Source organism: Dipodomys spectabilis, unplaced genomic scaffold, assembly GCF_019054845.1.
Source record: "Dipodomys spectabilis isolate Male_0828 unplaced genomic scaffold, ASM1905484v1 ptg000332l, whole genome shotgun sequence".
Taxonomy (NCBI): domain Eukaryota; kingdom Metazoa; phylum Chordata; class Mammalia; order Rodentia; family Heteromyidae; genus Dipodomys; species Dipodomys spectabilis.
In genome coordinates this window covers 653,189-660,397 of record NW_024871009.1, presented here as the reverse complement: position 1 = coordinate 660,397, position 7,209 = coordinate 653,189, and the positions used below count along the sequence as shown (strand labels likewise).

The following is a 7,209-nucleotide window of genomic DNA, read 5'->3' as shown; positions in this document are numbered from 1 at the left end:
GTGGATAAGTGTGTACACAATGGGGATAGGGTCTACTAGTTAACTATGGGTTTATCAGGATGTGCAGGACAAGAGTTAAGTCACATACAGAAGAACAAAAGAAAGGAAAAGGTGAAAAGGATAAGATAGGGAGAAAAAAAAGATCAGAAGTTCAGTAGAGCTAGACAAAAAAAAAAAGATAATTAAGAAAGAAAGAAAAAGAGAGAGAAGACAAGAAAAGAAAGGAAAACGTACATTCATATATTCCTAAAATAAAAATTATAAGAGGGAAAAAAAGTTACTGGAAAACAATTATTTTTTCAAAAAAGGCAAAAATTAAAGATTAATAAAAGTTTTAGAAAAGGAAAAAAAAATGTTTTATATTTATAAGGTACCAAAAAAAAAAAGAAGGCCGGGCGCTGGTGGCTCACGCCTGTAATCCTAGCTACTCAGGAGGCTGAGATTTGAGGATCGCGGTTCAAAGCCAGCCCGGGCAGGAGAGACAGTGAGACTCCTATCTCCAATAAACCACCAAAAAACCGGAAGTGGCGCTGTAGCTCAAATGGTAGAGCGCTCACCTTGAGCTGAAGAGCTGAGGGACAGCGCCCAGGCCCAGAGTTCAAGCCCCACGACCGACAAAAAAACAAAAAAAAAAAAACCAAAAAAAAAAAAAAAAAAAAAAAGAAAAAAAGAAAAAAGAAAAGAAGAAAAAAAAGTTCTTTGATTTTTTTTTTTTTATTTTTTTGGGAGGGGTGGGAAGAATCCTGTATCTCCCTTTTGTCTGTCACCAGCCTCTTGTTGGAGTCTCTGGTCAGCTTGAGGTCCTGTGGCTTGATTGGTTTCTTAAGTCAGTTTGTTCGAACAGGCAGAAAAATGCTCTGCTTTACCCAAGATTTTGAGATCCCTCTCCCAGGTTTGTTTAACGGGAGGGTGATCTGCTTTGAGAATCACAAAAGAGGGGTGATGAGGCTAGGTTCTGGTAGAGTTGAGGCCTTTCAACAAAAAGTAGCTTTTCCCTGGGGCTATTTTGTGAAAAATTCACAGAGCCCACCCTGGAGCCATTCTCAGGGTTTCTGTTTTTCAATTGATTGTGGAGGCTGCTAGAGGGAGGGGCAGCCTCTGGCTCTGGTTACCCAGTGAGGAAAGCCACTCCAATGGCTGGTGCCTGAGCTGGGTGACTTTTCCCTGGATGGAGCTGAGTCTGTCAGGTCACTTCGCTGTTAAGTTCTTGTGACCTGTTAAATAACTCGTTTTATTCCAAGGCCTGAGTTGGAGCTAGCAGCTCCTCCGAGCTTTGTCGGTATCCAAGATGGAGATCACCGGTGCTGGGGGGGGAGGGGTGCCCTTCCCTCCTCTGCTCCCTGAGAAGAAGTGAGGACGTCGGGCTTCTACTCACGCCGAGTCTTGGATCCTGGGTTTTCTCTTGTCTGCAAACTGCAGGATGAAGATGTCCGCTGCTTGTCGGTTCTTGCTGGTGTTGAGTAGAATCCTCTCACCCGCTGCGTCTGGCTCCTTCGTCCCGGACTCTCTGTGTGAGCACTCAGGTATGGCCGCGGCTGCAGTCGCCGCTGCAACCCTGCCGCCGCCGCAGCGGCTGTTGGCAGGTGCTCAGATGTGTCTCCTTGTCTTGGCTTCCCCTCTCTTGTCTAACTCTCTGTCCTGTGATGGCACACTTCCTGTGATTCTCTGGATTAGGACTGTTCACTGGAACTCTAAAACTACTTTCTATGCGAGAGCTTGTTCAGATTCCAGCTTCTCCTCCGCCATCTTCCCAGAACTCTCATAACTGTTTTTCATTTCTTGCATCTGAAGAATGAAAAATATGGAATACTTCACAAATTTTCATATCATCCTTGTGCAAAAGCCATGTTAATCTCTGCATTGTAATTCAGGTAGACATGCTGCTGAAGCATGTAGTATCTTCTAAATTTACATAGTTAATGATGCAAACTTAAGATAGGCATATATCCTTGGTTGCCTATTTGCAACCAGGAAACATATTGTTCCCAAATTTGCTATTCATCTTATTTCTGCAAAATTCTGTGTATGGTGGAAAAAACTTATATTGTTTGTTCAATTGCTCACATTTGCAATTTTTTGTCAATAACTATTTTAAGTCTTTTTCATTTGAAATTTGATCATGCTTTGAAGCCTTCATAGCTAGGTCCAAAGGTGATGGATTTTCAAGTACTTATTTTTTAACTGATTTAGCTTTGTGGAGCTAATGGATTCAAAGTAAGCCTTGCTTAAGAGCTACTTCTAAACTTCTGCAGCTTAAAATTTCCCAAATGAGGTCTTACTGGCACAAATGTCTGCCTGACCCTTTACCCTTGCTCCATGTAAGAACAGACCTACCAGAATATCTTACCCTGACAGCATAGATTGTCTTATTGGAGCAAAACTAATCTTAGTTACAAAGGATCATAAAGTGATGAACAGTTCAGACAGAACTGTTCAGACTAAGCCAGGCGCTGATGGCTCATGCCTGTAATCCTATCTACTCAGGAGGCTCCAGGAGAAGTCCATATGTTTCTCCTTGTTATTAGGCCTTAAATTGGTAATGTTTTAATCACAGTGTTTCCTCTTGCCTCTAGGCTATACATCCCCGAATGGTAAAGCTTTAAGTTTAATTCTACCAAACACTGAGGTAGAGGTAATGGAATAATATTTTAAAACAGTTGCCTTTGTTACCTTAACCACAAGAGAACAGTGCAAATCATTTTCTTATATTATATATACTTATATATTTTATATTTATGTGCTGATTTTATATTTCACACAGTGAATCTTACTGGAATTAATTTATAATTTGACAAATTAATTGATATTTATTACAATAAATAGATTGGAATATAAATAATCAGGATTAGAATATATATTAGAATATAAAAAGTATCAATGCAATGTTTTCAGTATAAACTTGTGATACCTTCTAATTTTTCTTGGTTTCTGAGTTCACATGGTAAAAAAAACAATGTTGTTTTCTTTATTCTATAAGGGATTTTACTCTGCTGCTCTGTTTATTGTTTTAACTCGCTGGTCCCAAACTGTTTTTCTCCATATTTCTGAAGCATTGCTACTGATTATACTCAAATTTTGCTGATATGATGTCTAAAAGGTATTATTCTTCCACAGGATCCATGGGTCCTAGGATCCCACGTCCCAGTTACCTGCATCATCAAATAACTAGGGCAAGAGATCTCACCGAGGCCCATGCAACATACCAACAGAAAGTAATTGAAGACCCATCTTAATTTCTCATTTCCTATATTTCAGGGGCCCAATTCCTTAAAATGCAGGAATTAGCAGTAAGCACTTGGGAAATGCAAGGCAACTTAAAATGCAATATGAAATCACAAAATGTGAAAGTACAGTAATTCAAACTTTCTATCTTCAGATGACCATCCCATAGGAGTGAACAAGACCACAAATGTCACAAAATGATTTGTAATACCCCTCTTCTAATGATTAATGAATGATTTCAGTCCAGCATCATCAGGCCAAAAAATAGTTCCTGGAAAGATAGATCCATAATTGATCTACCAATGCTAGGAATATTTGTCATACAGTTCAAATATAATTCAGAAAAAACATTGATTGAGAAGAACCTTATTGCTTCAAAACACTAGTACTTCAGTCAAACTTGGTTCTGTAGTGTAAAAAGGTTGTCATTCTCAAACCAATGATAACCTACATTTAATCTCCTGAAAGTATATTCCTTTTCAAATAAACTTTTAAAAACACATTTGCCAAAATAACACTTTACAAGTAGATGATATTTAGTGACATTACTAGTTTTTCAAGTGTAGGGAGCAAGTTAAAATAGAGTTGATTTATTTACCCAGCACTAATGCCAAACAGGTTCAACCATTCATTAAAATGAAGAAATAGGACGCCTCACCATTTGTGTTTTTCAGTAGGTGCTTTCGAAAATTTGTTAAATAGATCAGCCTCACATATTTCAAACCAAAACATTAGCTAATAAAGTAAATTTCATCACATAAAAATACTTTTTAAAAAGTCATGAATAGTTGCCCTATCATATGGTGTTTTATGTTTTCCCTATCTGTCTAACATAGTAAGAAATATGACTTTAAGTCTTGAATATGGGTACTCATCAGAGATTTGACAAACATAAAATCTGTCTTCTTTCTCTATCATATTCCTCTACAGTAGTAAATTTTAGTTTTCTTCTTTTTCCAAAACTCATAGGTAGTAGAAAATATTATCCCATGTAAAATAAAATAATCACAAACCACTTTACAAAGCCATAGGAATACATTCTCAGCCATTTTTAAACTTTCTTGTTGACTACATATTAATCTTCCAAATGGAGGGGAATAAAATCAGGTCTAGGTGCTTCATGTCTCCAGGCTTGCAAATTGTTACTTCAGATGAATGAATTATGGAAATATAAGCTGACATCAGTTTAAGTATATGCAGAATTGAAACTCCATGGAATGTATATAAACCTTTCAAAGTAGGAGCAGACAGTTTAACAGAATGACTATCAGGAAGTTGAAACCAGAGAGGAATAATTGTAAAGACATAGAATGAATGAAAAATGGCACAAGGGTCAAGTATAGCTAGAATACTCAATGTACACATGTGAGAAAGTAAGTGGTAAATCGGAAATAAATCTTGTAGAAGGGGTTGGTTGAGAAGGATAGAAGGAGTGACTCTGATCCAGGAACATTGGACAATTAGATGGACATACTTAATTGAAACACACTAGCACAACCTTTTGTAATTCAGTGAAAAAAATACAACAAAAAAACACAAACACACAAAAAGCACAACCAAACAGCAATCTCTATAGAGTATGATGATGACTTCTCAAAATTTTAAATAGTTAATGAAGGACAATCTTGTGAAAAGCATACAAAGTTGTTTAAAGTGGGCAGTTTGGGGTAGAGGAGAATTTTTAACAGATTTAAATAGATTGTTTTAGGTTATAAATCACCTATATCTGCTGCAAATATTTTCTTCTGCATGTTCTCTTGGTCTGAACTGTATACTCCAATCCTGAGCCACACTTGATAGCTTGTAAAGATAGAATGGAAGAAACAAGATCAAGAACCCATTACTCCACCGGAGAGGAAACAGTCCTCTCTGTTTTCTCTCATTTCTATTGACTACTTTCATTCATAAGTTTATGTCAAGTGATTTGCATTATATATTTCCTTCTTTGTTCTGGCAAAGTAATTGTTCAAAATAATTCAGTAAATATTATATTCCATTTTTTCTATCATGCTGTTTACTTATCCAAGCGAGTCCATTAAACTTTCCACTTGCATTTCGGTGCCACGGAAACCCAGCATCAATGTTAATGAGGACAATCTCTAATGTAAAACTTTGTCTCCAAAATACCAGTCCAAGAAGCTGTGATCACAAATATTTAGCTATACTTTTTTCTTTTTTCTTTTACCTTGAGAGTCTTCTTGTGTCTAAAGTGCCCTCAAAAATCAGTACTCCACCAATTTTTGGTTCAATCACTTCTAACCTCAAAGATATATTTTGCTAACAATATGCTTAGAGGAAACCGAAGAATACTCCACTTTTATCTTCTCTCTTAAGATTCTCCTTAGATACCATATCAGGAATATTGAAGTTATTCTTTGCAAAATTATTTCAATAGATTATTTTTCTATCCGTCTTGCATTTACTCAAAAAGTTGTATGGAGAAGAATAGAGTATAATCACCCATACCTTGGATGACAGTATCTGTTACAAAAGGACAATGCTCCTATGTCTTATTTCTCTGTCCTCCTCTTAGCTCTTGCCTGATTTCCCACTTATCACAGATTCTTGGCTTCAAGCCTAGTGAAGGTGAAGGACTATAAGGGCCTCCTCCATTGCTACATTGTAGGGCTAGATCTCCAGCATGAGGTAATCATGAACGACGCAACAAGGAACACATGTTGGGAGAACAGACTTAAGCATGTCTGGTTTATTTCTGCACAAGGGTTGGGATTTTATAGCCCCAGCTTTCCCAACCTCCGGAGTCCTTCCCAGCCAATTACTTAGCAGGGAGTTGATGATGGGCACTGCTTGGTGACAGGCACTGTTTGGTCCCCTTGGGGCATGTAGGGATCTTGGATAGCTCATGGCTGGCAAGCTAGGCGGACATGACTGTGGGTCACATCTCTATTAGCAGGAGGTGTGCTTCAACAGCTACTCTAGCTGACTCAACCAGATCTGGCCGGCTCTACCCACAAATTTCCCTTTTTCTTTTAAAAGGACCGTCATTATGGTGACCCGTCGTTGGAGGCGTTTTTGCCGGGAGTGCCAGCATTTAATAATTCCTAGGAGAGAAAGCCCTACAAGTGCAAGGCCTCCCCAGATGACCAGAGAGGATGGCGAAAACCATTGTTGTGACTTTTTAAGCACTCGTCTAAAAAGGAGGCAGTGGGAATAAGCTGTATGGTGGTTTGGTTTAGGCGGGTAACATCATGCAGCAGGTTTGGGGTGAAGTTTAAGTACTTAAGGGACCAAGGGCCTTTGATGTAGTTACTAAGTTCAGTGACATTGGGTGCAGGAGTGGAAAGCTGACAGACAGAAGTAGTCATTGCATTATATAGTCCTCCTTGTTGTAATCGAAGAAACGTAATCTGTTCTTGGAGCAAGTCTATTTGTTGTTGGAGCACAAGGAGGCCTCCCTTAAGATGATTGGCAACTTGTAAATGTTGTAATTCTATGGATGACAGTTGAGGGATGAGCTGGTTTATCTGTTGCACAGTGGACACGCTTTGGGACAGCAATATAGCAGCACTGGTAGATGAAGCCACTGTAGCGATGATTTCAGACCCGATTGCAATGATCAATCCTACTGCTCATTTAGTGCATGGGCGAATTAATTGAACCTGGGAAAACTGAGAGTCATTAGTAGCCAGAACAATAAATGGGGGAACACGTACCAAACCTGCAAAAGGCTATGAGTCATTGGGTTTCCAGTGATTGCTGAGAGTGCAAGTAGTGGAAGAGTTGTCTCCTAGACAAAAAAAGAATGGGGCTCTAACCACTACCATTCCTGACACCTGGTCGTATACATATTGGTTACAGGAACGAGTATTGGCCAATAGGAAAGGGGACAAATCGAGGCAGGAATGTGATGAGCAAACGATTGGCATGGTGGCTCCTAGGTCTCCCAATCGTCCTCTTGAAGAGTCAAAAAACTCATTTAGATTTTGAGGTTTGGGATCTTTTTCAGATTGGTTGTATATAGCCGGG

The 7,209-nt window shown here is 38.7% G+C and overlaps 1 pseudogene; it reads right to left on the bottom strand.

Annotated features, from left to right (window-relative positions):
* Window positions 1-1,795: 1,795 nt before the first annotated feature.
* LOC122095043 lies at window positions 1,796-1,892 on the bottom strand (annotated as a pseudogene).
* Between the last annotated feature and the right edge of the window lie 5,317 nt (window positions 1,893-7,209).